The sequence below is a fragment of the Rhipicephalus microplus genome, chromosome 8 (assembly GCF_043290135.1).
Source record: "Rhipicephalus microplus isolate Deutch F79 chromosome 8, USDA_Rmic, whole genome shotgun sequence".
Classification (NCBI taxonomy): domain Eukaryota; kingdom Metazoa; phylum Arthropoda; class Arachnida; order Ixodida; family Ixodidae; genus Rhipicephalus; species Rhipicephalus microplus.
Window position 1 is genome coordinate 29,799,794 of NC_134707.1, and position 8,727 is coordinate 29,808,520.

An 8,727-nucleotide genomic window follows, 5' to 3' on the forward strand; every position below is an offset into this window, starting at 1 on the left:
AGTTTCATTGAAGATTAGGTCACCAATGTAAGTTACTTCATGATAACCAACTATCGTTTTATTTGTGATTAACGTGCACAGGTTCCCTCCTCATATGAAAAGGGTTCGTGCGTGTCGCTCCTCTAGTCCGGCCGTGGAGGTGGCGAACTACTACTACGACGACTACTACTACGACTACTACTTCATACATCGCGGACGAACGACCCACGGCATAGGGAGCTTCGCCCCCCAAAAAGGGACCTGCGCAGTGCCAATGCCGAAAAAGTGGCGTTGCGCCGCCAACGTGATGACTGATTGATTGATATGTGGGGTTTAACGTCTTAAAACCACTATATGATTATGAGAGACGCCGTAGTGGAGGGCTCCAGAAATTTAGACCACCTGGGGTTCTTTAACGTGCACCCAAATCTGAGCACACGTGCCTACAACATTTCCGCCTCCATCGGAAATGCAGCCGCCGCAACCGGGATTCGAACCCGCGTCCTGCGGGTCAGCAGCCGAGTACCTTAGCCACTAGACCACCGCGGCGGGGAGCCAACGTGATGACTGCAGAAACGCGTTCGCCGGGGCGAAGGCCCGCTTTTGGCGGGAATTTCTGCAGCGGCACATTCGCTTTGGCTGCAACGTCTGTGAGAGCCTGTGGCTCGAGAACAACCGCTGTGAAACGCATTCAACCGCTCAGCCCACTCCTCGATGACCGTTATCATGCGAAGTACAATGTGCGGCATGTGGAACATCACTGTGGTAAACCCAAGCCAAACGTGTGTCTAACCTCGTTAAGAAGCACGAAAACGTAACCGATCATTGTGAGAGGCTTAAGTGCCATGCTGTGTTGAAACTACTGCTAAACACCGAGACCGCACGTTTTAGCTTTCACTGGTTATCTATTTGTGTGGAGTGCTTGGGCGGTGATATTTTTTAGCTGTGTTGGTGCTTCTGAGAAAGGTTCGGTTGGTTGTTGCGCTGGCCGATTGATCGGTCCAAGATTGCAACGTCGGTAAAAGAATGTATGCTGTTGTTGTGCATCCTGCTCAGCTACATTCTGAAGAGCCTCTTGCGGAACATACAGTTGATTTTTCTCGGAAGCTCACAGGTCCAGCAGGTATTTAATTTATGTCGCCGATTTCGCCGTTTGTGTGGAATTGTAGGTAGTGTGCCATCATTACTAGAAAGCTCTTCAGAGGCATCTGCGATGGCGTTCGTGACTGGTGCTTCAGACACCCACCTGCGTGCAAGCTTTGATGCATCAGAAACTGCCGCATTGTTTTTGTTGTTGATTGGGTGAGCGCTGAATGACGATACCACAACCTAAGTGACACAACTAGATTCCGATTGCAAAATTTCGTCATTCTGCAGTGCCAGAGAAATAGGGCCATGTGACAAAAGACACCTCTTGAACTGGTCGTACCATAGTTGTACATCTTTGCCGCCGCGTCATCTCGTAAATCATGATCACTCTGACGACGCAGGCGGTGAGCGTTAGCAGCAACTGAGAAGTCGCGGGATGGAAAACAGTGCGGTGGACCACGCACATGAGGCGAGAATCAAAGGTATCGGGTTGTGAGCAACCCCTCGTGTCACGTGATAGAGCGAGAATGTTGAAAACGCCGACTTTCATGCAGTAGGGAAACCAACTAGAACTTTCGGTTTTTCTGCAGAAAAATGCATGGATGCCTTTTGCTGATATCTCTATGTTCTCTGTAATATACACCTCATAAACAGCAACGAAAATATCAGCTCCGTACCCTGAATTCAGCTAAGGCACTTCATCTGTGGCAAATAAGCTCGTGAAGGTTTTCTCTGTGTACAATTTAATTAATATGATATGTGGGGTTTAACGTCCCAAAACCACCATATGATTAGGAGAAACGCCGTAGTGGAGGGCTCCGGAAATTTCGACCACCTGGGGTTCCTTAACGTGCACCCCAATTTGAGCACACGGGCCTACAGCATTTCCGCCTCCATCGGAAATGCAGCTGCCACAGCCGGGATACAATCCCGTGACCTATGTGTACATTTTAACTTTTGACTTCTTTAGATGAAGGGGAACAGAAAAAAAAAATTAGTGTTTGGAGAGTAGTTCCACCACGGAACAGTAACGTCAATCTGATTTTTTAGGCTCCCTTTGTTTAGAAGGATATTGATTGAAAAAAAATCTCGTTAATATTTCAGCCTAATCGAAAGGTTGGCTCTTGGAATTGATAGATACCACGCCTTTTTAGGAATAGAGTGAAATATGCGTGACTTGCACGTGATGCCACAGACAGCTTCTCTGCGCTGGGTGTAGGCGGCCACCATGACTTTCTATCTTATTAGAGTCTGTCAGTGCAAGAGAGGACCCCTCGCGTTTTTTTTTTTTTTTTGTGCCCTGCCTACAGATACTCTCGTATGTTCTGATTGGCTTTGAAAGAGGAAAAGGAAGAGAAAAGCGCTGTCCCGTTACTGCCTCTCGTAATGAGGGCACCTCCACAGGAAAGCGCAGGGAAGGGGGAGTGGGAATGAAAGAGTCAGAAGAGAAGAGGTGAGTATAGAGTGGTGAAATGCATTCGATCACTGGCCCCGCGCACGCGCGCAAGAAACAACGCAGACACCAACCGAGTGAAAGACCGCCGAGAAGCCGGAGACGATGAATGCGCCCAAGTAGTGAAAAAAAAAAAAAAAAAAAAAAGGCACTCACAGGCACACACACACCACCGAACAGGCAGGGAGAAGTTTTGGGCGCTCCGCAGTCACGAGGGAAGGGGAGAGAGTGTCTGCTCCGACGGGAGTGGCCTCGTAGGAGAGAAGAAGGCCGTCAGGCAGGTGGGAGTGACTACGTAAACAGTCACGTGGGACTCCGAGGGGGCGTGGCGCGCGGCACAGAAAACAACAACACGTGGGATTGTAACGGGCCTCTTTAGAGGCGCGTGAAAAGGTTCGCGTCGCCAAAGAAATCCAGGAGCGCATAGAACGCCTGGCGAAGTGTTGCCACGTTCGCCGAGGGGAACAGCAAGTGTTCTGCACTCACGTGTGGCAGGCCGAGTTTCCCGTAGTTGTCCCAGAGCCGGCGACGAATGTCTGCGTATCCTGGGCACTGGCACAAAATGTGTTCAACGGTTTCCTCTGCCGGACACTGCACACACGAAGGGCTCCCACTGCCACGCCGTTTAGAGAGCAGTTGCGCTGTTCGGCCGCATCCAGCACGAAGGCGCAGCAGGAAAGCACGAGCACGCCGACCGATTCCCGTTGACGGCAGGCGGGGCACAGGCTTGCCGGCTGCTGTGCGGGGGTCTGGGTGTAGAGCTCGGACGTGGCGTGCGATTATGAGTCGCGCCACATCGTAGTCCCGAACGAAGTTCGTTGTGGGAGTGGAGGGGTCGTGGGCGTCCCTTGCGAGCTCGTCGGCTGCCTCGTTGCCGCGCACTCCGACGTGTGAGGGCACCCACTGAAACGACACATCGCACCCACTGCGCACGATCACGGTGAACTTGCGCGTGAGGCGCTGTGCGATCGAAGAGCCATTTTCGCCCCTCGCAAGGGTGAGGAGGGCCGCCCGAGAATCGCAGAAGATGACGGCCGAAGACGGGAGGAACTCGACCAGCTGATCGGCCGCAAGGTTCAGAGCCGCGAGCTCAGCGGTCGTTGAAGTCGCCGGGAGTGGAAGACGACACTTCCTCTCGTCTCGTAGCACCGGAATGACGCTGGCAGCAGCAGCGGATCCGTCCCCCTTCACCGAGCCGTCCGTGTAGAGATGAAGATGGCCGGAGTAGCGCTGTTCGATCAGTGCGCAGGTCTCCTGTAGAAGGGCAGCCCGTGGTGTGTGCCCCTTGCTGCGTACACCCGGAACCCTGATCGAGATGGGCAGCCGGGAGTCCCAGTGAGGAGGGATAGGCAGGAGACCTGCGAAAGGGGTTCCCGAGATGAGGCTGGCGTACTCCAGTGCGCTGCGGCCCATACCAGTGTCGGGCAGCGATAGCAGACGATGTACGAGTGCCTTTCCCCCTCGCGTCATGTGCAAGCGCTCGACGTGACGCAGAGCACAAGCCTTGGCTCTGAGCGAGAGGGGAAACTGTCTCGTATGTTCGCCACCCGCGCCAAGGGGGAACACAAAGAATTGGAGGAGACACTATTACCAATCCAAGGTCACCCTTTTTATGCTCCACGCGGTCGAGCAAGAGCTCAGGCTGTATTTTAACCGGCTGGTGCCTGAAAATGGCGACCGAAGTGACTTGTGTATGAAGGTTCTGCGTTTTTTTTTCACAAAATGCCGCGTCTGCACCGCGAACTCGAGGTGATGACGTTTCACAGACCAGTAATTTCAGCATGCCAATGATGCGAGTCGTCGGCCACGTCTCTCAAAACAGATGCACACCTCAACTGCAGTTCCCAAAACTGTGACAAACAGCCCAGGCAGTGAACAATGATCCCGGCTGGGTGCTTTAGCGGTAGGGGGGGGGAGTAGGATGAAACGAGTGGCGGAGAAAAGGAAATGAACACGTGTGGCCTGCAGGCGCCTCGTGGAATGTAACGTCACGGATCGCACGCCGCGATCAACACTACGCCAATTGTTTTAAAATACGTGAAATAAACACGGTTTATTGGAACTGTCGCATCTTCCGATTAGAGTTTGAAAGTTACCGTCAGCTTTTCTCGCGCTTGTTAACCATTATTTTCAATTAAAGCTCTCGCCTATTTACTGTAGATAGAAATGCGTCCTAGATTACGATTATGGAGCGCACACCATTCGTGGCTGAAAGGCGCTACTTATGCAAAAGAGAGAGAGAGAAATAGAGCTTTACCTGGGTGGCAATCATACCTGCCTAACAATTTCCGAATACCAAAAGTTTCCTGGGGAGTTTTGCGAGAATAAGGCACCCCAAATTATTTCTTTTCAAAGTGCGTCGTGCTCATACAAATGACCGTGAAGACAAGTGAATAGCATCGTTTTATTATCACGTTGTCACTCACTACAATTTAAAAGTCCACTTGACACCCAAATATATGGTAGTCACTGATTATCATTATAGCTATTTTCCGCTTCTTTTCCTGCTTTTGCACATGTTTGCTGAAATAAACAGCCTTTTACTAATGTCCCTTCGAGCACTGCTTAGTGGTCCCTTAAACAAATATGCATATTCACGCAACTATTTGCAAACGCCACCAGACAAGAATAAACGCACCGCCTTGGAGTCGGGGCCGCCACGTTTCGGCTTGGCAGCATGAAGGTTCCTTCTCAGGTCATTTCTCCTAGGCTCCGTTCCACCGGCTTGCTTCCGTGGCTCAAGAGCAAAGCGTCGTAGAGAGCCTTTGTTTTGGCAGAGTCCAGGTCATCGTAAATGCCGCAGACCTGATGCCTCGGGTCGCAGTCCAGTACGGCGGCGAGGAGAACACCGAGGTCCGAGTGAATCTTCTCGTTCGGAGCGAAAACTGCCATGTAAGGCAGCTTGCACCACAGGCACACGCAAATAACGTGTGCCGGAGCTCTGGGTTCCGGGTCATCGACGAGGATGCAGCCGTAGACCGCTGTCTTGTCTTCAGTCACCGTGAACGTCGTCCGATGGCCGAGGACTTTCAAGGCGCTCGCCATGTGCTCGACAAGATGGGCTGCCTTGTAGCCCCCTGCTTTCGCTACGGAGGCGGTGAATCTGAAGAGAGTCCACATGGGCAGAAGATTCAGCGACGATAGCCAGCAGTAGAAAAAGGCCACGCGATCCAGTCGGACTTCGCGGCTGGACCCCTTTTCCACCGCTCTACGGAGCGCCGCGACGACCAGTGTTTTCTTACGCCATTTCCTGACGCCGGGAAGCCACGGATAGTCCAGCCATTCCAGGGTGCACAGCATCGCCCCCGTTGCCTGGGAGACGAAGCGAAAACACGCGTCCAATTCCCGGGCTGTCATGTATAGGAAGCGCCGAAACTCGGTCCAGGAAAGCACAGGCGTATGGTGGTGGTGGTAGTGGGGGTTCGAAGATGTAGAAGGCGCGTGATTTCTGCAGCCCGGCAGGGAGCACAGCGCAGCGCCTCAGGTGTACAACTGCGGAGGTGAACAGAATGTGATTTCAACAGGCGGCCACCTGGTTGGAGAAGGTGTTCACTATCGCGCGAAATGATTCATCCGAGCGCCTGCTTGTGTTAGTCACGTCTCTTGTCCATAAAGAGTTTCTCCACCAGCCCTTCCATAGATCAACTCACCCTTAGGGCCAGTGTGCGGAGGGGGGGGGGGGGGGGGGTTGCTTTACTACTGAAGCTTCGAAGGTCCGGTGTGTACGAGCGGACAAGCAGGCTTTGGTCTATTGTAAGTGTAGGCGAGCAAGCCTCACCTAGCAGTGGGGTCCCTTACTCACTCGCATTTTTTCGTACTCTCCCTCTACTGTTAGGTGCTCTCTTTCCCGGAAAGGTATGTTTCTCGATCTTCAACGTTCATTTTTAGATACATATTGTCCAACGACGTCACAGACAAACCTATCACTGACATCACGGTTTACAAAAAAAAACGCCGTCATAGCAAAATTCGTCCCCCCTACTCGCGATTTTCTTGGATCTAAGCCACATTTCTTGTACATGGTTAGCCCGCTCACTGTCTGCATGTTCCTGCGTGCCCACGGGGCTTATTTTCGCTTTTTTGTTGTTGTTCCCCGAAAATGCTACCCGGGCTGCAAGATATGCACGCTCTACACTGCACATGCAGACCGAATTGTTCGTCGAAAAAGTGTCAAGTACTGAAGCGCATCGTACCGTCGAATGTCCCAGCATTATCGCTAGCGGCCACGAAAGTTTCAGAAAGAACTTTAGAAAGTTTGTGGTGTGCGCGTAATCGCATCGGATGGTTCCGAGATTATCTCGGTGGTTATTAGTCATTAGGCATGGTTCGCGCGAATGCAGTACTTGCACGTGTGATGGGACAATAACAATACTACAGAAAGGTGCGTGACAACGTAATTTCGTTAAATGCCCCTCGCGGCATTCTTGACGTTAAATTGCCACACGTGGGTCGTCAAATGATCAGACAACCACTCAGAATTCAAAATTCGATAACCCAACCATTACACCGTATTGGCCTGAATGAGCCCCGTTCTCCTCATTAGATGAGTCTCCATCAATGTTTATTTCTTCGGTAAAACTTGATCACATGATCACGATCACACGTCCTTTTACTATGTTACACGCGTTTCATGGTATTTGTATCAGGGTTGAAATACAGCAAGCTTGTTTTATTATATTTTTTTCTAACCGAAAATGCGCCTTGCACCTTTGTTTGCAGTGGCACCGCCTTCGCTTGACATGTGATCCAGTGTTCATAGATGGCAGCACCGACTTTATCCCCGGTCAGCTGCAACGTTGGCGCTAATTGAGGAAATCACGGGCCGTACGTGACTGCGAGTGTTGAGAAACTCGATGCACCGGTCTTATATACGACACGTGCACAACATATAAACAATGGTGCTGGCTGGCCCCGGTAGAATTAAGAACAAGAGAGTGGGACGCACGTTGGTCTCGTCTTTCTCGGTATGGTCACTGACGTTTTGGCGCGCAATCCAGCCTTTGACAAAGCATATCTTGCTCTAAACATATACTTATATATACACGATTGAAAATTGCAAACAACCTCAGTGGAACCTCCTATGGAGGAAATCAGCGTAACGAATACTTTTGCGAAGAAGGCTGTCGTAAATCCCATTAAATCTCAGAGTTGCAGAAGGAGGCACCGATGCTTTTTATTGGCTTCTCGGATTCAAAGTTCTCGCGGCAAAATATCCAAGCGTTTTTTTTTTTTGTTCGACCGCCGCAAGATGAGTGAGAGTGAGCTTTTTGTCGAGCCAAGTGAAATAGTGATGTGAAAGAAATTCTCTTCCAATATCGAGGTATTGATGTGGCAAAGCATGGCACACTTCGTCCAGCACCAGGAGAAGCCACCATCAAGGTCTGCACCATATGGTCTCTATACACGCATACAATACATAATTTAGAGATCATCTCAGGCGTATAGCGTGGCTTGCACTTGCTCATAAAGGTTGTCGGTCTTTACGTTGTGTGCATATATAGTATTTCTAGCGCCTGAGTTTTCTACTGATAATATTCATGCACTTAGTGCAGCCCTGAAACATGGGTGCTCGAGATATCTATACGCTTCAATGCACTTACACAGACACAAAAAAGGAAACTTTGTACTGCTCACAGAGTAAATAGAATAGCGGGGCATTTAAAATGTAAATTTGATAGCGCATGTACCATTATGTGTCGTACGTTCATTTTTTTTTTCAAGCGAATATGCCTTGCCAACTCAGCGGTTATAATTTATAACCTATGGTTTGCATCGCAGAGTAACTATTTGAAGCACAAATAGTACGGTTCTGTTGAAAGGTCATATATTGTAAATTTTGCATGCGAGCAGTGTCTGCGACAACTGTAAATTGATTGATTGATTGATTGATATGTGGGGTTTAACGTCCAAAAACCACTATATGATTATGAGAGACGGCGTAGTGGAGGGCTCCGCAAATTTAGACCACCTGGGGTTCTTTAACGTGTACCCAAATCTGAGCACACGGGCCTACAACATTTTCGCCTCCATCGGAAATGCAGCCGCCGCAGCCGGGATTCAAACCCGCGCCCTGCGAACTGTAAGTTGCACTCGGTAACTAAAAAATATGATTACTGAGACGAGCGATGTTCAAAATGTTCTTTATTTTTTTTGAAAAAGAAAACGAAAATACGGCGAATATGCCTCGCGCTGTGCGAATAGGCTAT